At 39.4% G+C, this 23,342-nt stretch overlaps 1 protein-coding gene across 4 annotated transcripts in view; it reads right to left on the reverse strand.

Moving 5' to 3' along the window:
- The window catches only part of PTPDC1 (protein tyrosine phosphatase domain containing 1), a 108,936-nt gene extending 93,059 nt beyond the window's left edge, over positions 1-15,877 (reverse strand). For 3 of the 4 annotated variants that reach the window (XM_033236703.1, XM_033236702.1, XM_033236705.1), the window contains exon 1: positions 15,443-15,877. The gene's annotated coding sequence lies outside the window, so the exon portion shown is untranslated. The remainder of the gene's footprint in view (positions 1-15,442) is intronic. The other variant, XM_033236701.1, reaches the window with a different exon arrangement.
- Between the last annotated feature and the right edge of the window lie 7,465 nt (positions 15,878-23,342).

Raw genomic sequence — 23,342 nt, forward strand, 5'->3', positions numbered from 1 at the left:
CTTAGATCAGATCATCCATAGCAAGATATATAGGACATCTCATTTAGGCAGTGATTTAACTCATAGATTAGCCTTCCCTTCCTCCTGAGACTTTGGAGAAAAGACTGTTAGAGAAATAAAGAATAAGCCCATAGAGCAAGGAACAGGAGTTGGTTAGCCAAGAACCTGTGCTCTCAGTAAGCTTTTGGAAGACAGAAAGCACATGAAAGTGAAGGGGCAACTAAAACTAAGGGGGGATGTCATGGCCCTAGTATAGATGACTGCATCTCATCAGAAAAGATGGAAGCCAGAGAAAGTGAGATGACTATTTCTTCAATTTTGAAAGAAAGCCATGGTCAGTCAATAATTCTATAACCAGTGAAGGACAGCCAGGTGCAGTGGCTTATGCCTGTAATCCCAGCATTTTGGGAGGGTGAGACAGGTAGATTACCTGAGGTCAGGAGTTCGAGACCAGCATGACCGACACGGTGAAACCCCATCTCTACTAAAAATCCAAAAATATTAGCCGGGTGTGGCGGCACATGCCTGTAGTCCCAGCTACTTGGGAGGCTGAGGCAGGAGAATTGCTTGAACCTGGGAGGTGGAGGTTGCAGTGAGTTGAGACCGTGCCACTGCACTCCAGCCTGGGCGACAAGAGAGAAAATCTGCCCCTTCCCCCAAAAAGGAGAAATTAAAACATCTTGAGATCAAAACAAAACAAAACCTGACAGAATTTGTTGCTAGCAGACCTGCCCTAGAAGAAATAGTGAAGGGAATCCCTCAGGCTGAAATGAAAAAAACAGTACATTGTGATTCTCAGATCCAAAGAAATAAAGAACACCAATAAAGATAACTAAATAGACATTATAAAAATACATATATGTAGCTTTTTTCTTGACCTGTTTTAAAAGACACCTGCATAAAGCAATAATTATAAAAATGAGTCAATGAGCTTATAATATATAAAGATATAATTTGTATTTTATGACAATGGTACAAAAGAGGTAGAAGTGAGTGAAAACACACTAAAGGAAAAGTTTTTGCATACTATTGAAATTAAGTATCAATCTGAAATAGACTGTTTTAAATTAAGATGCCAATTGTAATCCCCAGAGGAAACACTAAAAACTAACTCAAAAAATACAGAAAAGAAACAAGGGATTTGAAAAGGCATAATAAAAAATACCTAAGATAAAAGAAGGCAGGAATTGAGAAATAAAGGAACACAAAAGACATAAGCTATAAAAAAAGGTAGGCAAATAAATCCTAATTTATCAGTAATTACATTAAATGAAAATGGATTACACATCCAGATCAAAAAGCAGAGCCTGGCAGAATGGATTAAAAAATGATCCAACTATATGTTATTGATAAGAGACACATTTTAGATTTAAAGACAGGAATAGACTAAAAGTAAAAAGATGGAAACAGATATACCATGCAAGAAGTAATCAAAATTGTGCTGATATTGCAATATTAATATCACACAAAATACTGTTTAAGACAAAAATTGTTTTGAGACAACAGGACACTTTATCATGCTGAGAGTCATTAATAAGGAAGATATAATAATTACAAACATTGTGCACCTAAGAACAGAGTCCCAAAAGACATAAAATAAAAACTTACAAAATTGATGGGAGAAATAGACAATTCAACAATAGTTGGAGACTTCAATATCCTATTTTCAATAATGGATGGAAAAACAAAACAGAAGATCAACAAGAAAACAGAAGAACACAATGAATTATCTAATCCTAAGTGATGCTGTGGAGACAAAAGTAATTCCATTTTGGATGCTAGTCCACCATATTGACTTCTGACTCACCCCAGTCCTGTGAATGCCTCCTAATTCCCACTTTATTTACTGTCCCTAGTGTAAGAACATCTACTCCTCTTTTAGATCAAAGCAACCTTGATGTTATCACATCAAGGTTCATTTAGCATTCTTTTAGCATTTAGCATCAATAATGCATTTAGCATTCTTGACTATTCTGGAGGGTTGCCTTTGTTTTGCTAGAGCATGTATACCCTTTCCCTAAGGTATGTAAGCCTTGGGTCTGGGGAGTAACAGTACAGATATCCACCTGTCTTCTGGCCACCAAAGACCACACTTCTATAAGTTCCCTCAATAAATCCACCAATACCAACAAACTGGATCTGTCTGCCACCTTCTCTGGTTTCTCAGCTCTTTCAGCATTTGGGGGTCATTTTGCATAGTTAGTACTTTCTCAGAACAGACATCTAAAGAAAATTCCAGATCCAACAACAGCAGAATATACACTCAGTGCACATGGAACATTCTCCAAGGTAGACCATATGCCCATATGCCAGGCCATAAAACAAGCCTCAATACATTAAAAAAGAATGAAATCACAACATATGCTCTCTTATAATGAAATTAAATTAAAATTCAACAACATAGAGAAAATGTGGTAAAGTCACAAATATATACCAGTTAAACAATATTTAAACACATCTTTAAATAACTAATGGGTGAAGGTCAAAGAAAAACATACAGTGGAAAATATAAAATACTTTAAGTTGCCTGAAAACAAACATACACAATACCAAAACTTAGGGAATGAAGTTATGGCAGTACACAGAGGGAAATTTATAGCTACAAGTGCATACGAGAAAAGAAGAAAGATCTCAATCAATAACCCAACCTTCCACCTTAAGTAACTGGAAAAAGAAGAGCAAAATAAACCCTCAAACAAGCAAAAGGTACCCCAAAGTTCCTGTGTTAGAAACTTAATCTCTAATGCAACAGTGTTGAGACGGGACCTTTAATAGGTCTCTAAGAGGACCTTTACGAGGCTTTGCCCTCATAAATGGATTAGTGCTGTTATCAGAAGAGTGAGTTCCTAATAAAAGGATGAATTCGACCCCTTTCTTTTCTAACACACATGCTTTTATGCCTGTCTGCCTTCTGCCATTGGTGATGCAGCAAGAAGGCCCTCATCACATATGGGCCTCTTAACCTTGAACTTCTCAGCCTCCAGAAATGTAAAACATAAGACTTTTCTTTAGAAATTTCCCAGTGTGTGGTATTGTTATTGCAACACAACACAGACTAGGAAAGTGGGAAATAAAAAAGATTAAGGTGGCAATAAATAAAATAGTAAAATGTAAAACAATAGAGAACATCAATGAAACCAAAAGTTGTTTCTTTGAAAAGAGAAACAAAATGGATAACTTTTTAGTTAGACTGTCCAATGAAAAGAGAAGACTCAAATTACTAAATCAGAAATGAAGGAGGGAATGTTATAACCAAATACAGTAATGAAAAGAATTATAAGAAAATACTGTGATGAAAAGTATGCAGATAAACAGGTAATGAAGGTAAAATAAATTCCTGTAAAGGTACAAAATATCAAAAAATACCTCAAGAGGAAATAGAAAATCTGAATAAACCCCTAACAAGAAAAGAAATTGAACTACTATTTCAAAACCTTTCCACAAGGAAAAGCCAGGCTTCACTGATGAGTTCTATCAAACATTTAGAAAAGAATTAACACCGATCCTTCTCAAACTCTTTCAAAAAAAGGAGAGGAACAAACATGTTAGAATGCAATCAGTGAGCACAGTATTACACTGATACCAAAATGAGAAAAAGATATCACAAGAAAACCAAAGACCAACCTTATATGAATATAGATGCAAATATCCTAAAAAAAAATTAGCAAACTGAATCCAACAACATAAAAAAAGAATATTCACCATGACCAACTTGTATTTATTTCAGGAATGCAAGGTTGGTTTAACATTCAAAAATCAATTAATGTAATACCTCATATTAATAGAATAAATGTCAAAAACCACATGACTATCTCAATAGAGAAAAAGCATCTGAGAAAACCTGTCTTCTCAGGATAAAAATACTCAATAAACTAAGTTTATAAACAAATTTCCTCAGCCTGATAAAGAGCATCTTTGAAAAACCCACAATTAACATCACACCTGATGGTGAAAAACTTAGGGCTTCCCACCTAAGATCAGAAATAAGAATATATACTCTCATTAGCATTATTCAACATTGTAATGGAGGTTCCAGCCAGTGTAATAATGTAAGAAAAGGAAATAAAAGGTTTCCATATTGAAAAGGAAGAAGTAAAACTATTTATTTTTGCAAATGATGTGAACCTGTATATAGAAAATTCTAAGGAATCCACTTAAAAAACTATTAGAACTAATAAGTTCAGCAAGGTGACAGAATACAAGACTGATATATAAAAACAATAATACTTCTATGAGTTTAAACTGAATTTTGACCGTATTTCTGTAAGTTCTGTAAGAAAAAGATGTCTTTTTCAAGTTGAGGCAGTTCTATTTTATTCTTTCATTTTCTGAGAGTTTTTAAAAAATAATGAATGGGTGTCAAGGTATGCCAATTTTTTTTTTCAGCACCAATTGATAATATCCTGTAACTTTTTCTTTAGCTTATGATGGTGGTTATACTGCCTAAACTTCAAATACTGGACCAGTTTTGCATTCCCTCTCAACAAGGCTCAAGGTGTGGCTCACAAAGTTTGATAGGTTGGGTTTTCATTCAAAGTATTGTTTTTCCCTCTGCAGACACATATGTCCACTCTTACTACTTCTGTTCAACATAGTATTAAGTTCTAGCCAGAGCAATAATGCAAGAAAAATAAATCTAAGGCTTCCATATTGAAAACAAAGATGTAAAATTATGTTTACCCAGAGATGTCATGCTCAACTATGCAGAACATCCAGTGAAATCTGCAAAAATTCTACTAAAATAGTAAGCTAATTTAGCAAGGTTGTGGTAAACATGATCAATATATAAAAATTAATCACTTTATGTAATAGAGATGAATAATGCAATTGAAATTAAAAACACATTTGCAACAACATCAAAAAGTACGAAATATTTAGGCATACATCTGACAAAAGATATGAAAGGCTTGTACACTGAAAACTATAAAATACTACTAAGAAAAATTGAAGAGGACCTAAATAAATAGCAAGATCTACTGTGTTCACAGTTCAGAAGACTACATATTAAGACATCAGTTCTCTCCATCATAATTTGTAGATCACAATCCAACCAAAAATCCCACAAGGTTTTTTGTAGAAACGGACAAGCCAATTCTAAAACTTATATGGGCCGGGAGTGGTGGCTCACACCTGTAATCAAGAGCTTTGGGAGACCAAGGTAGAAGGATTGCTTGAGGCCAGGAGTCCAAGACAAGCTTGGCCAACATAGTGAGAGTCTCATCGCTACAAAAAATACAAATAAAAATTAGTAGGGTGTGGTGGTGTGTGCCTGTACTCCCAGCTACTTGGGAGGCTGAGGTGGGAAGACTTCTTGAGCCCAGGAGTTTGAAGCTGAAGTGAGTTATGACTGCACCACTGCACTCTGCCTGTGCAACAGAGCAAGACTCCACCTCTACGAAAAAATACAAATAAAAATTAGCAGATTGTGGTGGTGTGCACCTGTGGTCCAGGTACTTGGGAAGCTAAGCCAGGAGGCTGACGTTTGTGTCCAGGAGTTTGAAGATGCAGTGAGTTATGATTCTGCCACTGCACTCTAGCCTGGGCAACAGAGTGAGACCATGTCTCTGTGAAAAATAAAAAATAAAACTTATATGGAAGTGCAAAGGAGCTACATTAGCCAAAAGAACTTTGAAAAAGAAAAAGTTGTCAGAACAACACTACCTGATTTCAAGCTACAATAATAAAACGAGTGAGGTAGTAGCTTAAAAACAGAGCAAAGGAACAATAGAACAAAAAACAATATACCTACATCCACTGGACAAATAATTTTTGACAAAAACATAAAGATAATGAGGTAGATAAAGTATGGTCTTTCCAACAAAGGGTGCTGGAACAACTGAAAATCCATATGGCAAAAACATGAGCCTCAATCTCTTATATCACATATAAAAATTAACTCGAAATTGATCATACATCCAATTGCAAGAACTAAAAATATTAACTTCATTAATTCAAGGCAAAAACTAAAGGAGAAATAGACAAACCCACTATATATTTGTATTTATAGTTGAGGCTTCAACATCCTTCTCTCAGTAACTGATTAAGCAGGCAGAAAAATCAGTAAGGATAGAGATGACTTGAACAGCACTATTAACTAAGTTGATCTAATTTATATATATAGAACATTCCATCCAACAACAGAAGAGCACATGGAACAGTCACCAAGATAGAACACAATCTGGGACATAAAACACACCTGAACAAATGTAAAAGAAGAGAAATACTACAAACTATATTTTTAGACCACACCAGAATTAAACTGAAATCAATAGCTGAAAGACAGTTGGGTAATTGGAAATATTTGAAAAATACCCAACACACTTCTAATTCTAAATAACACATAGGTTAAGAAGTCTGAAGAGAAATTTAAAAATATTTTGAACTAAGTAAAAGTTAAAGTGTATACATATATATCTTGCACAACAGTGTGAATGTACATAATAGCACTGAAATGTACACTTAAAATGGTTAAGATGATAAATTTTGTTATAGGTATTTTACAATCGAAAATAATTTTTAAAAACACAACATCAAAATTTATGGGATGCTGCTAAAGTAATGTTTAGAGAGAAACTTGTAGCAGTAAAAGCATATTTTAGAAAACAAGAAAGACCTAAGATCAGTAACCTATGCTTCCTCCTTGGGAAACTAAGAAAAACTAATTTAAACCTAAAGCAAGAAAGAAGAAAATGACAGACCACTAACCAAGAAAAAAAAAAAAAAAGCGTGACGACACAAATTGCCAGTATCAAGAATAAAAGAGAGGTTAGCACTATTAATCCCATGCACAGCAAAAAAGATAATAAAGGAATACTATGAGTAAATCTGTGCCTATAAATGTGATTATTTATATAAAATGGACCATTTCCTTCAAGTGCACAAACTACAAAAACTCTCTCAAGGGGATATGGATAATGAATAGTCCTACATCTGAAAAAGTCATAAAATTAGTAGTGAAATTAGAAAAGAAATTTCCCCAAAAAGGAAAACAACAGACTCAGATGGTTTCACTGGTGAATTCCACCAAACATTTAAGGAAGAAATAATACCAATTCTATAATCTCTCCCAGAAAGTAGAAGAGTAGGGATCACCTCCCAATTCATTCTGTAAGGTTAGCATTAACCTAATGCCAAAACTAGATAGAAGAATTTCCTCAACCTAATAAAGACTATTTTTAAAAAGTCACAGTTAATATCATACTTAACAGTGGGGGACTTGATGTTTCCCCCTTAAATCAGGAATGAGGCAAGATGTGCTCTCTCACCACTTCTATTCAACTTCATATTAAAAGTCCTAGCTAAGTGTAATAAGAAAAAAAGAGAAAGGTATACAGATTGGAAAGAAAGAAAGCTCTCTTTATTCACAGACAACGTAACTGTCTTTCATGGTTGTCTATGGATGCAGAAAACCCCAAAGACTCTACTGAATAACTCCCGCATAGGTAGTTTCACAAGGTTGCAAGATACAGTCATCCTCAGCAAACTGATGCAGGCCACATGTTCTCACTTATAAGTGGGAGCTGAACGATGAGAAAACATGGACACATAGAGGGGAACAACATATACTGGGGCCTGTCGGGGGTCAGGGGAGGAAGAGCATCAGGAAGAACAGCTAATGCTGGCCTTAATATCTGGGTGATGGGTTGATCTGTGCAGCAAACTACCATAGCACACATTTACCTATGTAAAAAACTTGCACATCCTGCACATAACCCTGGAACTTAAAGTAAATCTAAATAAATGAAGAAATACTTTGTGTTCTTGATTGAAAGGTAACATAGTAAAGATGCTAATTCTCTCCAAGTTGATCTATAGGTGTAATAAAATTCATATTGAAATCTCAGCCAGGTATTTTGTAGACATAAACAAGCTTGTTCTAAAATTTATATAAAAAGGGAAAGGTGCTAGAACAGCCAATTCCATTCGGGAAAAGAAGAACAAAGTTGCAGGATTTACATGAGCTGATTTCAAGACTTAATATAAAGCTACAACAATAAATATAGAGGGGCAAAACATTAGACACCTCAATTAATGGAACAGAATAGAGAGATCGGAAATAGATGCAGAAAAATACAGTCGACTAATTTTTTTTTTTTTTTTGAGGCGGAGTCTCACTCTGTCGCCCGGACTGGAGTGCAGTGGCCGGATCTCAGCTCACTGCAAGCTCCGCCTCCCGGGTTTACGCCATTCTCCTGCCTCAGCCTCCCGAGGAGCTGGGACAACAGGCGCCCGCCACCTCGCCCGGCTAGTTTTTGTATTTTTTTTAGTAGAGACGGGGTTTCACCGTGTTAGCCAGGATGGTCTCGATCTCCTGACCTCGTGATCCACCCGTCTCGGCCTCCCAAAGTGCTGGGATTACAGGCTTGAGCCATCGCGCCCCGCCTGACTAATTTTTGAAAAAGGTGCAAAGACAATCCAATGGAGAAAGAAAAGTTTTTTCAACAAATGATGCAAGACATCTGGATGTTTATATGAAATAAATTCAACCTCACTCACACCTTACATAAAAATAACTCAAAATGTATCTTAGACTTAAATGTAAATGCAGAAACTATTAAACTTCTAGAAAAAAAAAGGAGAAAAGCTACATGATCTTTGGTTTGCTGATGAGTTTTTATTTTTCTGAGACAGGGTCTCACTCTGTCACCCAAGCTGCTGTGCAGTGGTGCGATCACGGCTCACTGCAGCCTTGACCTCGTGGGCTCAGGTATTTTCCCACCTCAGCCTCCTAAGCAGCTGGGACTACAGGCGCACACCACCACATCCAGCTAATTTATTGTATTTTTTGTAGAGATGGGGGGAGTCATTTTCAGAGATTTAGGTGTGGAGCAAAGAGGAAGAGTATACCCTATTTTATTCCCTTTATACATCTCTGTATTGTTTGAAATGTATAATTATTTTAAAATTATAAATAAAACTTTGATACTATATTTTAAATTTTCTACTAAAAAACATGGGCACAGGATCTGAACAGACACCTTACTGAAAACATATAGATGGCAAATAAGTATGTGAAAAGATGCTCAGTATAGGGGATGTGCAAACTAAAACCATAATACGTACCATTACACATCTAACTAGCAATATCAAAGTACTGGCAAGGATGGAGAGTAACAGGAACTTTCCTTTATGAATCACAAATGAAGGACATTTGCAGTTCATGGGAGGAGGTCAAAATACCAACATTAACAGGAGTTAGGAAGAAGCTGATTCCAGCACTCATGGATGATTTGGAGAGGTTCAAGACTTCAGTGGAGGAAGTATCTGTACATGTAGTGTAAACAGCAAGAGAAGTAGAATTAGAAGTCGAGCTGAAAATATGACTAAATTGCTGCAATTTCATGATAAAACTTGAATGAATGAGGGACTGCTTTTTATGGATGAGTAAAGAAAGTGGTTTCTTGATAGAGAATCTACATCTAGTGAAGATGCTGCACTCTGATGAACTGAAAACAAAGGATTTAGAATATTCCTTGAACTTGGTTGATAAAGCAGTGCCAGGGTTTAAGAGGACTGACTCCAGTTTTGAAAGAAGTTCCACTGAGGGCAAAGTGCTATCAAACAGCATCACATGCCACAGAAAAATCTTTCATGAAAGAAGAGTCAACTGATGCAGTAAACGTCATTGTTATTTTAAGAAACAGTCACAGCCACCCTAGCTTTCAGCAGAAGTCTATCCTGATCAGTCAGCAGCCATTACCACTGAGGCAAGACCCTAAACCAAAAAAGATTACGACTCACTGGAGGCTCAGTTGATCCTTAGTATTTTTTGGCAATATTTTAAAATTAACATATATACATTTTTTAGACCTAATGCTACTGCACATTTAATAAATTACAGTCTAGTGAAAACATAACTATTATAGGCACTGGGGAACCAGAAAATTTGTGTGACTTGCCTTATTGTGATATTGACTTTATTGTGGTGGTCTGGAACCAACCAGCAGTATCTCTGAGGCATGCTTGTATAATAAATGCATGACATGACATAATCTCACTGAAGGGGATGGGGAGGATGGAGTGTAAGAAACTCTGGAAATGAATGGAAACTGTAAGAGAAACCAACAACAACAAAAAGCCCTGTACATAAGCACCGTTCTGTAATTGGTTTTTATGGAAGTGTGGGTTAATAGGTCTGATACTGCTGTACCTGTATACTGGAACTGAAAAAATAAGTAAAAGGATGGTGAATGGTAGGAGCCAGATTTCTCACTATGGACTGGGAGGTTATGGATAAATAAGGAGGAAATGTTAGAATAAACCGTGTAGTTCTCAGTTAGATTCTAAGACATCAGGGTGAAATTCTCTTTGGCTTAACATAGACACTGATGAGTAAAAATAGAAATAAAAATATGTATGCATACACAAGTTAATATATATACATATATTTCCTACCTATGGTCACTGACAACGGCCTAAAAGCAACGGCACTCCAAGAGTGATGAGCATATCAGAGCAAATCTGGTTTCTAATACTATTTTCCAATAAAAGGAACCAGGGATCCTTGGAATGATTAATTTCAGGGCTAGAGCAGGGAATATACAAGATGAGTCTGGAGCATCATGTAGTGCCAGAAAAGTAGGGAAGTACTCAAAACACAGGGATGGATGAGAATGTCAAAAAGACGCAGAAGCAACTGAAAGAGCTCCCAATGGCAAAAGTGGAAACAATTTGAGTCACAAAATAAACAATGTAGTATTAAGTTAAAACTGGCCAGCAACAGAAGACCTAGAATTTAATAAAAACAGTTCAGTTTTATCTACATCTCTACAAATTTGAGGGATTTTTAAGTTGATTTGTGTACATAGGAGGTCTACCACGGATCCAAGTAATAATCACTTAGAAAACAGAATTTAGAATGTGTAGGCTAAAAGTACAATTATTCTACCATCTCTTTATAAGAATTTAAGCTATTAGGCCGGGTGCGGTGGCTCACGCCTGTAATCCCAGCACTTTGGGAGGCCAAGGCGGGTTGATCACAAGGTCAGGAGATTAAGACTATCCTGGCTAACATGCTGAAATCCCATCTCTACTAAAAATACAAAAAATTAGCCGGGCGTGGTGGCAGGTGCCTGTAATCCCAGTTACTTGGGAGGCTGAGGCAGGAGAATGGCATGAGCATAGAAGGCGGAGCTTGCAGTGAGCCGAGATCGCGCCACTGCACTCCAGCCTGGGTGACAGAGCGAGACTCCATCTCAAAAAAAAAAAAAAAAAAGCATTTAAGCTATTAAGGGCATTCACACTTTAAAAATCCACGAGCAATCAGCAGGACTCTGTTTTCCCTGTTTTGAACTATCTAAACAGCAGCATCACATGCAACAGAAGAAAATGATCTAATGACAATACTTTCCCCATGTGCACCAGGCAATAAATGCAACTAATCACAGAGAGAAGAAAACCTCCCCTGTGGTCCTTGCTTATTAGCTCTGTTTTCAAAGAGCTTTTGCTCAAAGGAAAGAAAACACTGAACTAGAGTCAGTTGATTTGTACATGATAAGGCTGATTATGTTGGAGGCATGACAGAACTTTTGCAAAACAGGCATATAGAATGAAGGAAGATGTAGAGATCAGTCGGCACAGGGGCTGAAAATACTAACTCAACTATGAGGTAGAAAGAAAGAGATAGCCATCCAATAATAATGTTCAATGGACATGGTGAAGGAGACCTTGCTCAGGTAGACCACTGATATAAAGTATCAGAAACATAAGAAGTGTTCAAGAAATAATAGTAATGATGACAGTAAATAGTATAAATTACCCAAGTCAGGATGGTCAGCACCTAGGAGTCTTCAGGTAAAAGGATTTAGAAAAGATACGTGTTGGCATTAGCTGCAGAACATTATCTTGGCAATGCATTAAAAATCAACTTTTCAATGGTAAAAATGGTAAAAATTTTTATAGTTTAAAGGAAGTAAAATATAAAATTGTGTACAAGTATGTAAAAATAAATATACACAAACTGAAGCAGATTGACCAAAATACTAATGAAGGGAGTATGGCTTTTTTCCTTTATGTTATTTATTCTATTATTATTATTTTGTTATTGTTACCATTCAAATGACTAAAACAAACTTTAAAAATTAGTTTTTGCTAATACCTTTCACTGAAGACACATTTCAAAATCTTAATTGAGACTTAAGAGTTTAAGATAATTTCCTAATATTTTTTCACAAATTTAAACTCAGTGAGGAACGTATTTTTTCACCATGTTAAATTCATTGACATTATTCAGTTTTACTGTTTAAGCATTTATTAAAATCTGTAATTACTTTATTTGCTTACTATCTTTTTCCTATATAATTTCTTTTAGGTTAGGGACCTTGTCTGTCTTCTTTATAGTTATATTGTCTACATGTGCCATACTGCCTGGCACATAATAAGTGTTAATAAATATCAGCTGAATTAACAAATGGATGATTTTGGTCACAGAGAGCAAAACCCGATAAGAAACTAGTCAATTTGCCCTTAGTTTTCTCAGCAAAGTTTTTTAAAAAGATGGCCCACTATATTTTTATGAAATTTTTAATGTCTCACATATAGTTAAGTGCTCCAGAAAATGCATCTTTTTGGAAATGAAAATGATCTTAAATATTACAGCAGGATAGGAACTCATAAGTTCGCTCTGAAGAGAGTGAGAGAGGAAAAAAACTAATATTAATAGAATATAGTTGTGCTTAGCACTCTGCTAGGGCTTCACACATGCTGTCTCATATAAATGTCACAACCCTGGAGGCACCGTCCCCATTTTAAAGATTAGGAAAGTGAGAATCAGAGAGGAAGAACTGAGAGTCAGAGAGGACGTCACCGGCCCAAGGTCACATACCTAGAAAGTACTAGAATTGGGATTAGAACACCGGTTCTTCCTTAAACCCACTTTATTTCCTGTACCCCATGTTGCCACCACAGAAACCAGAAAAATGAAATACAACTTTTTCAGTAACAACACATTAGGTACATGAAACGATCCAGATAATAACTGCAAAGAAATGTTTTGATTACTCAACTTACATCATTCTTAGAAAAAGAAATATATAAGTAAATTACATAAAACACGATTCTGAAGAAACATTTCAATGGATACATTTTCACATCCTCTATACTGCTTAATTTAGAACAAAGAAAATGTTTGGACTTTGACGCAGTTGTTGGTTTTGAAAAAGGACGTGCAGGCTGGGGATGGTGGCTCACAGCTGTAATCCCAGCAATTCAGGAGTCCCAGGTGGGAGATTACTCGAGCCCAGGAGTTCAAGACCAGCTTGGGGAACATGGCGAAACCCCATGTCTATAAAAAACACAAAAAAGTAGCTGGGCATGGTGGCACACAGCAGTAATCCCACCTACTTGAGAAGCCGAGGTGGGAGGATTGCTTGAGCCTGGCAGGTTGAGGATGCAGTGAGCTGAGATTGCACCACTGCACTCCAGCCTGGGCACCAGAGCGAGACCCTGTTTCAAACTTAAAATAAACAAATAAATAAATAAAAAGAGAGACAGAAAGAAAAAGGATGTGCTTCTCAGGAAGGGGAACATCACACACGTGGGCCTGTCGTGGCGTGGGGGGACAGGGAGGGATAGCATTAGGAGATATACCTAATGTAAATGACAAGTCAATGGGTACAGCACACCAATATGGCACATACATACATACGTAACAAACCTTCACGTTGTGCACATGTACCCTAGAACTTAAAGTATAACTAAAAAAAAAAAAAAAAAAAAAAAAAAAAGAAAAACGACGTGCTTTTAAGAGAATTGTGAGGCCGGGTGTGGCGGTTTGTACCTGTAATCCCAGCACTATAGGAGGTCAAGGATTAATTTAAGCCCAGGAGTATGAGACCAGACAGACTGAGACTCTGTCTCAAAATAAATAAATAATAAAAGTTTAATAGTAACTTTCAAACAAATGCCTTGAACCTAGTTTTCAAGGAGGATCAGAATAGCACAGAAGGAAGCTCCTATTTAAAAAAGCACAGCAAAACTGTCAGGACTGTCTCAAAATGAAAGCTGTTCCACAGCAGAGGGTGCTGTCTCCTAAACCTTGGTTTTCTCCAACAAAAGATTTCCTTCCAAAGCTTGAATGGTCACTTGTCTGCAAAAGGAGATGGAATCTCTGTTTGGGAGGAGAAATTTGAGCCCCTTGGGTGCAACCCCACGAAGCCTTTGGGGTTGGGTGGGAAATTAGACTAGAACAATTGTTCTTAAAATGGTCCCTGGGTCACCAATATGGGAATCATCTTAGAAGGGTGTGAAAATGCAGATCCTCCAGTCCTGTCCCTGATACTGAATCCTCATTTCTGGAGTGGGAGCTGAGATTTTTGCATTTTTAAAAAGCCACAAGGTGGAATTCTTGTGCACTAAGAGGTTTGAACACAACCGGACAAGCTGGGAACCAACAGGATGAGTGGGTGGTTTTGGAGCCATGAAGACTTGGATTTAAATCCCAGTTCTTCCATTTAATATTAATAGTTCTGACTGTGGCAAGTCACCCAAACCCTCTGAGCTTGTTTTCCCATACAGTAAATGAAATGACACTTTGTTGTGGAGATCAAATAAAACTGTGTGGGCATATGTCTGTGTGTATACATGTATGTACCTGTACGTGTGTGTGTTAACAGTGCCTGGCAAGGAACTTTTATAAGACGACCTCTCGGAGTTTTCCAGCTCTCAGTCTATGAATGCTAGTATATTTTAATCCTTCCACATACACAACTATCGCAGGATCATCTGCTTATCCACCTCCCTAAAGCAGTGTTTCTCAACCTTTTCTTGATTTCCCTTCTCTCCTCCCAGGAGACGTTTTAGACATTTCATTTCCGAATCTGCCAACCCCATACAATTTCAATGCCATAGGTATAAGGTATATCTGCTTGTTTTGAGGCTCTTTGGAAGGCCACAAAGAACGGTAATATCTACGATCTTTTTGCCCCCCTAAGAACAGAAGCAGTATCAGCCATGTTGAGAATGCATGTCCGAGAGGTAAGTGACTTGGTCAAGGTCACGTGACTAATTTAGTGGCAGAATTAGATTTAAATTAGAGGTCACAAACTGGCAGACTAGAACCAGCTTATAAATGTCTTTTGTCTGGCTTCCAGTGTTTCTCTCTTTCTTTTTTTAATTGATTGTCAACATCTACAAATTAAGAGATTTCACATAAAAATCCCGACATTCAACTTTCTTATGAAAAATCTGAGATCGCTCTCAGCGGCAGTTGAGAGACGCTCGCCATCCCAGAACGTGGGGGTTCTCCCAGCATCTCCCAGTCCGGTCCCTGCAGACATCTGAATGTGAGATCCTCAAATCCAAGACCTTTACACTTTAGTTTCAAGCTCATGACCCTCAATGATTTGCCTCCAACCACGCATCACTTAATAACTAGACGTTTAAAAAAAACAAATCTGAAAGAGCCATACTGAGTGTGCGGCTAAACTAGCTGCAAATTCCGAACCTTTTCCCGCTCGGGATTCCAAGCCCTCGGCGCCGGCTGGGGTCAGCAGGACGCGCCGTCCGTGTCGCACGTCGTTTGCGGCCGGCGGCCCAGGGCGCGCCCGGCCCGGCGAGGCTGCCCCGCGGAGGGTCTGTGGGTAGCGGGTTCTAGGGCAGCCTCTGCGCACCTTCACGGCGCGGCACCGATCCCCGCTGCTCCCGACGCGCCCAGGAGGCAGAGGGGTCCGGGCCCCGCCCGCCGGACAGCGTCCTCCGGCGAGCGCCTAGGCTGCTCCCCGCGACGGGGAGCCCCTGCTGAGGCCGCGTCCCCTGCGCTGCCCTCAGCGCGCCCGCTCGCCCGCCAATGTCAGCCGCCGTACGCCTCACGTGACGTGTGCCGGCCAATGGCGGCCTGAAGCGGACCGTGACGAGAGCGGTGGCTCTGTGCATTTTCGAACAGGCGCGGGCGGTGAGGGAACCGTTAGGGACGCTGAGGGGATGGTGCGGGTGCGGAAAGGGGACCCTGGGTAGGCGGACGGCGCGAGGACGGCTAGGGGACGGTGCGGGCCAAGAAGGACGGCGGCGGAGCTGGCTCCACGCGCTGCCCGGCCGCAGGGTCGAGACGAGTGAAGGAGGAAGAGCCAGGAGAGCTCTGGAGCAGCGCGGACTGAACCAGACGTCTGGCCGCCTCTCTCCCGGCCTGCTTCCTGTGTTGTTCCCCCTGCTTCTCCCGGTTCTGTCGGCCCAACTCTTTCGGCATCGCGGCCCCAGGTGATTCAGAGAAATCCGAGGAGCAGAATCTGGGTGAGAGCAAGGCCCAGCAGTTTACAGAGTGGCTGACAGGGTTTGCCCGCGTGTAACAGAAACCCCCAGATTCCAGTATCCTAAACCCACGAGGGGCTTTTCCTCTCTCTCATAGAAGAAAGTGGGAGGAAGGTACCCAAACTCGTTCGTCTCTGTCATCCGCACAGCCTCGCTTCCGTCCACAAATTTGCCTTATGGGCCAAAATAGTAGTTGGAGCTCCAGCCATCACATCCTTATTTTAGAAAGAGTGTTTCTGGAAGCCCCACACAAAGCCTTGTAACTACATCTTATAGACTCGAATTTAGCATCATGACCTGGCAGAGCTGGGAACTATAATCTTAACTTGGCACATTGATGCCCTTAAAAATCTTCTTTCCAAAATGAAGGGAGGAATGAATTTAATTAAGCAACTAGCAATCTCTGCTGCATCTTGTTTTTTCACCCTCGCATGTGGTCCTGTGTCTCATGGCTCAGTAGAAATAAGTCCTTCCCCTGCATGTGCAGAACAACTCACTAGGCAAATACATACTCTGTGGCAGACCCTATACTGGATACTTTACGTCTGTTTTCACATTTCATTCTTCTAGGTAGTCATTACTAGCCGCATGTTGCAGATGACACTAGAAGATAGAAATGGTGACAAACTGTGAATGCAGAGAGGCTGTTCGATTGACCAGATGGTCTGATACCAGTTGGCTGCAGAGTGCAAGCACATGGACCTAAGAATGTTATTTTCTGTACCAAGTCCACAAAGGCCACTCTGCCTGAAGCTGACAGGAATCAACAAAGAAGATGGGGATACAATACTGCCCTGTGGCTCAGGAAGCAGGCCCCACATAATACACCAATGCAAAAATAGTGTGACATCTAAACACCAGTATGGTAATGATGTAAAAAATTTGTTGTAGTAAGCAACAGATGAAAAGAGATTTGAAAACGTTGACTTGGTATTTCTCAGCACTGGCCTACAGAGAACTGTGCCCATACTTGGACTTAATAGTAAGTAATGGAGGCCGGGCACAGTGGCTTACACCTGTAATTCCAGCACTTTGGGAGGCCGAGGCGGGCGGATCACCTGAAGTCAGGAATTTTAGACCAGCCTGGCCAACATGGAGAAACCTTGTCTCTACTAAAAATACAAAAATTAGCCAGCCGTGGTAGTGCACGCCTGTAATCCTAGCTACTAGGGAGGTTGAGGCAGGAGAATTGCTTGAACCCAGGGGGCGGAGGTTGCAGGGAAGATCGCACCACTGCACTCCAGCCTAGGCCACAGAGGGAGACTCTATCTCAAAAAAAAAAAAAAAAAGATTGGTTTCATGCATTTAAAAAACAATGTCTTGTATATACTTGTGCTGCACTAAGCATTAACGATTCTAAGGTGAATTAGACGTTGCCCCGCCCACAGTCTATGGGGACACAGACAAGTATACAGACAATTGAAACACATCATGATAACAGTATTTGGGCGGTATGGGAGCACATGAGAAGAGTATCCAACCTGGCTGGAGAGAGGGAAAAAGAGGGATTTTCATTAAAGAAGACTTTCTAAAGAAATGATGATTGACCTGAGTCTTGAAAATCAAGCTTGAGCAGATCAAGCCAAGTAAGTAGAATGGCAGTGCAAGCAGAGAGATCAGGTAGTGTAAAAGTATGTTGATGTGAGAGAAGCCAGCGTATGTGACACTGGCTATGAAGAAAGAGGGGGCAGAAGAACCTATTGAGGAGTTAGTGTCCTGTCATGATGGATCATGTGTGCCATGCCAGGGAGTTTGCATCCTTTGGCCATAGCATCCACTCCTTCCCTTGCTTTGGGGGAATTATTTCTCCACCTTGTGTGTACTCTTGGTGGCATTATTAAGATGCCCTGTGTTCCCCCAACTAGTGGATAGATGCATAACCCTAGTTAGGCCAACCAGATTGTCTGCCAATGGTGAGAAGGAAAGTAGTGGGATAGGAAGTTGAGGGTGTTTAAACATGCCCCCCTAGGGAGGCGATGAGATTTCCTTTGGATCATGAAAAGACTATTATTAAATTGGATAGAGAGCACAATCATGGACAGAGGTCATGTGTGTGATGTTTGCTTCAGCAAACTCAATAGCGCAGAGTCTGTAGTTGATTTTCACATCTTACAAGTGGATATAAATACTGTATTCCGGCCATTCGAAAGGTGTATTCTATAGTTATTAGGATTATATTTTATAACCAAAAATTAAATAACTTTAGTATTTTAAATAAGCACTGTATGGGAAATCTGGACTATGTAGATATCATTTCTCTACTGTAACTTGGATGGTTATTCCACAAATTTGAGTAATATGTGGGTTTTACTTTCATTCTATGTTTACCTAACAACCTTCTTGGAGTTCCAACTCAATAACAACAGGATTCCCCAGTGGAAAAAAAGATCACTGTATTATTTATACATAAATTATTTAGTTATACATAAATTCTTTAGTTTTCTAAATTTCTAAGGGCTTAAAACTGTGGAATCATTTGTGACACAAAATTTACACCATCACAGATAAACCCTCTTCCCAAAGTTTTGAATATAGTTTTTTCTTTAAAAATGAGAATACAGGCCAGGCGTGGTGGCTCAAGCCTGTAATCCCAGCACTTTGGGAGGCCGAGACGGGAGGATCACGAGGTCAGGAGATCCAGACCATCCTGGCTAACATGGTGAAACCCCGTCTCTACTAAAAATACAAAAAACTAGCTGCCCACTAGGGCGAGGTGGCGGGCGCCTGTAGTCCCAGCTACTTGGGAGGCTGAGGCAGGAGAATGGCGTGAACCCGGGAGGCGGAGCTTGCAGTAAGCCGAGATTGCGCCACTGCACTCCAGTCTGGGTGACAGAGCGAGACTCCGCCTCAAAAAAAAAAAAAAAAAGTAAATACATCTATCTTTATAATATACATGTTCGTTGAAAAGTTTCAAGAAAGGCAGAAAAGTATGAGGAATACACGTGGTGGTTTACATTGTCCAAGACATTTTTCTATGAACATTTATTCAAATATAAGTATACTTTAAGATCATATCGTACATACTGTTTCATAACTATTTTTTACATAACATATCTTAGCTTTGCATAGCAAAGTACCACAGACTTAACGGCTTAAAACACCACACGTTTATTATCTGTTTCTGTGCATCATTAGTCCTGTCACAGTTTCTGTCAACAGATTACAATCCAGGTATTGGCCAGGGCTACAATCTTATCAGAGGCTCAACTGGGAAAAGATCCACTTCCATGTGCCCTCAGGTTACTGACAGAATTCATCTCCTTGCAGCTATAGACAGGTCACCATTTGCTTGCTGACCATCAGCAATGGGCTGCTGTCAGCTTCTAAATGCCACCCTCAGTTCTTTGCGGTGTGGTCCTCTACATAGACCTCAGAAATGGCAGCTTGCTTTTTCAAAACCAACAAGGGAGAGAGAATCATTATAATTTTTAATAGTAACATAGTATTCTACTATAGGGCTGTAACATAATTTATTTAACTGTCCTCTATGGATACTAGGATGTTTTAAATTTTTCATTATAAACAGTGTTACAGCAAATGTTCTCATGCACATACCTTTGTGACTTCTCTGATTATTTCCTTAGGATAATACCCAGAGTGAATTGCTGAGTCAGATGGTATACTTTTTAAATCTTTTTTAATTTGCATATTGTAACATAGCTATCCAGAAAACTAAGCCCATTTGTATTTCTAAGAATGTATGAGAATGCTGGTTTGTATGCATAACTTACCAACACTGGCATTACTCATAAGTTTATTAGTTGCCAATCTAATGAGTGAAAAAAATATTTCTTATTGTTTTAATTTGTATTTGTTAAATTAGTGAACTCAAACATATTTTTTATATATTTACTGGACATTGTGTTTTTTTGATTGTCTTTTCATGACTTTTGCCCATTTTGCAATTGTGAAAGCACTTCATATGTTAAGTGCTCTTTGTGGATTGCAAATATGTTTCCTTTTTTATTTATGTTTGTTAATATTTTAGTTATTTTGTTTCTAGGAGATAATTTTGTTTATGGGGAATTTTTGGCCATAGAAAAGTTTTTAATGTTTTTTGAAATCAATTCTATTGATTTTCCTAATGCTTTCTGCCTTTGATGCCATGCTTAGAAAGGTCTTTCCCACCTAAGGGCATAAAACCTTTCACTTAGTTTTGTTCTAGAATGTTTATGGCTTCTTTTAACATTAACATTTTAATAGTTTTAGAATTATTATGTCACAAAATAGATTGATTGCTATTGTCCTGTGATGCGTTTTTTAAAAAATTGAGTTATTCAATTGAGAGGGGTAACTCTAGAGTTATTTTTGAAATCTGTAACTTGTTACTGTAGATTTGTGGGAAATAGAGAGCAAACCAACACTGTGAAATGTTTTCTTCATCATGTAGTTCTCTAAGCACTTTTTGTTCCAGTAATGTGTACTTTTTCGTGAAATTATATAGAAGTGTATCACTTGTGCTGTAATAACATTATATGAGAGGACTTATTAGTGACAAATTGACAACAGGGAATAAATAAGCATAATTGACCAGGAGGACATGGGACAAAGACCAAACCACAAATGCCCTTAATTAAGAGGGCAGGATGATCCTGCCACACCACAATTACTTTCAAAAACGATAATATTGAGGCCAAGGGCACCAAGGCATTGGTTGAGAAAGTAGTCATTCATCACTGCAAACTGAAGATAGAGAAGAGTGGCAAACTGAGAAAGAAGGAGCTCAGGCCTGGCTGAAGTGTGAAGCAAGCCTCTGAGGTACATTCTTCTGCTCCAGTGAAATTCAGAGTAGAGATTCGGGTAACCAGAAAGCCATAGGAACTTCCATGAGCTTGATTTCTCTTAAGGAATGAATGTATGAAATGAAAAATCAAGCATTAAATTCCAGTGCTGTGACTTACTTGCCTGGGATTCCCAGCACTTAGTGCAGTGCCTAGCTCAGTATGGGTTCTCAATAAATATTATTTTCTTTCCCCTTTCTCTTATGCCATTCTCTTATTTGTCTCAATATTTATCACCCAGTGCAGGTACTGGTGTGTATTAGTCACTTAGTGAATCTTTATAGAATAGTTTCAAACATTTGGTTTCAATACCATGGGTGGTTTGAAGAAGTAAATGTATAGAAATGTATTTGAGAAGGAGTTTAGTTACATACCAATAACCACAGCAGCCCATGTGTTTAATGTTCTGTACTGAGCACTTTGCACACTTAATTAATTTAATTTTCATGATAGCCCTGCAAGGCATAACTCTTTGTATTATTCCCATTTTATATATGAAGAAACAGAGCTGAGAGAGGTAAAAGGAACCAAAGTTACCCAGTTAATAAGTGGAGAAATCAAGGGTTGTAACCCTGAACTACAAAGGCCTTTCTGACTACAAAGGCCGAGTAGTTTTCCAGTATTCCTTTATAGCCTCTAAAAAGTTCACATATCACTTTGGCAAGAGAGCTCTAATCATTGTATAGGCATGTGCACACCCAAGGCATTTCAAGTGTGTGTTTATCTTCTAAAATGGACGAGACCCAGACCCACAGATTGTGCAAGACTATACGAGCCAGAGAGGGCTCATTAACCTCCATGAATTCCTTCAGCTCAGCTCCCCAGAGAAGAAAGGGAGCAGATGGTCAGCGTGCTGCTCACTTCCTCAGCTGCACAGCTATTGTCTAGAGACAGTTTCAATTTGACAGCCTGGCTTGGAATTTCTAGGGGATGTTGGAGCTAGCACATTTAAGTTTAGCTAGAGCCTCACTACTTGCTTATTCTGTTCAGAAGGCAGACACCAGGCCAGCATAGTGGGAAACAGAATTGTGTACTAGAAAGTGTTGGATGGGCGCGGTGGCTCAAGCCTGTAATCCCAGCACTTTGGGAGGCCGAGACGGGCGGATCACGAGGTCAGGAGATCAAGACCATCCTGGCTAATACGGTGAAACCCTGTCTCTACTTAAAAATACAAAAAACTAGCCGGGCGACGAGGCGGGCACCTGTAGTCCCAGCTACTCGGGAGGCTGAGGCAGGAGAATGGCGTAAACCCGGGAGGCGGAGCTTGCAGTGAGCTGAGATCCGGCCACTGCAGTCCAGCCTGGGTGGCAGAGCCAGACTCCGTCTCAAAAAAAAAAAAAAAAAAAAAAAAAAGAAAGTGTTGGATGGGAAGTGAAGAGAACTGGGTTCCAGCTCACTGGTTGGTTGGTTTATTTCATTTATTCATTCTGCAGATGCTTTTTGTGTATTTAGCAAGGAAGGATTGAAGGAGACTATCACATAGTTATTTCTTCTGCTTAAGAAGGAAACAGTTCATGTACTATGATCATCGTTCTTAAGCAAGTTGCACCGAGGTCTGTGTGCTCCTTTCTCAGAAACGAAGCCACACTGAAGGAAGAGGAAAATGGAGCTCCTACAGATGCTTATGCTGGCTTGCTTTCAGTGGTTTCTTTCAGACAACAGAGAATCTTGCCCTTCAGTGTTCTACATTTAGAGAGTTATCAGAACTCACAATTTCTGCCCTAATGTTCAGAAGCAGGGAGGGGTAGACAGGCTGTGTTCCTTGCCGAAACACTTGCCTGGTCACCTCTGCAGTGCCTTGCTTTCATCCGTAGGACAGTGATCTGACAGTGATCTGAGTTAGGTCCTAACTGTACTAGATGAACCATGCCAGTATGGAGGTCCAGGACTGTCCCACAGATTGAAGAAGAATCCCACCTTCGGTGGAGGGCCAGAAGCAGTCCAGATATATCTGAATGGGGCTTGGCATTGCCTTAGATAGGTAATAAATGGCCATTTAAAACTCTTTATCTACCTTCTGTTTCTTGGTGCTGTAAACTTCCATCTTATTGTCACTAAAAGATAGTAAGGCTCACTCAGCCCCTGATTTTGTCATGTCGTTAAGCCTCTAACCTTAAGGATCTTTTTATCTAGGGGGTGCCATATACTTGCTCATAATACTTCAATTAGCCCCTGCCAGGTAGTGACTTATACCTTAAAAGCACTGTCAGGCCGGGCGCGGTGGCTCAAGCCTGTAATCCCAGCACTTTGGGAGGCCGAGACGGGTGGATCGCGAGGTCAGGAGATGGAGACCATCCTGGCTAACACGGTGAAACCCCG

Source organism: Trachypithecus francoisi, unplaced genomic scaffold (assembly GCF_009764315.1).
Source record: "Trachypithecus francoisi isolate TF-2019V2 unplaced genomic scaffold, Tfra_2.0 Lachesis_group16, whole genome shotgun sequence".
Taxonomy (NCBI): Eukaryota; Metazoa; Chordata; class Mammalia; order Primates; family Cercopithecidae; genus Trachypithecus; species Trachypithecus francoisi.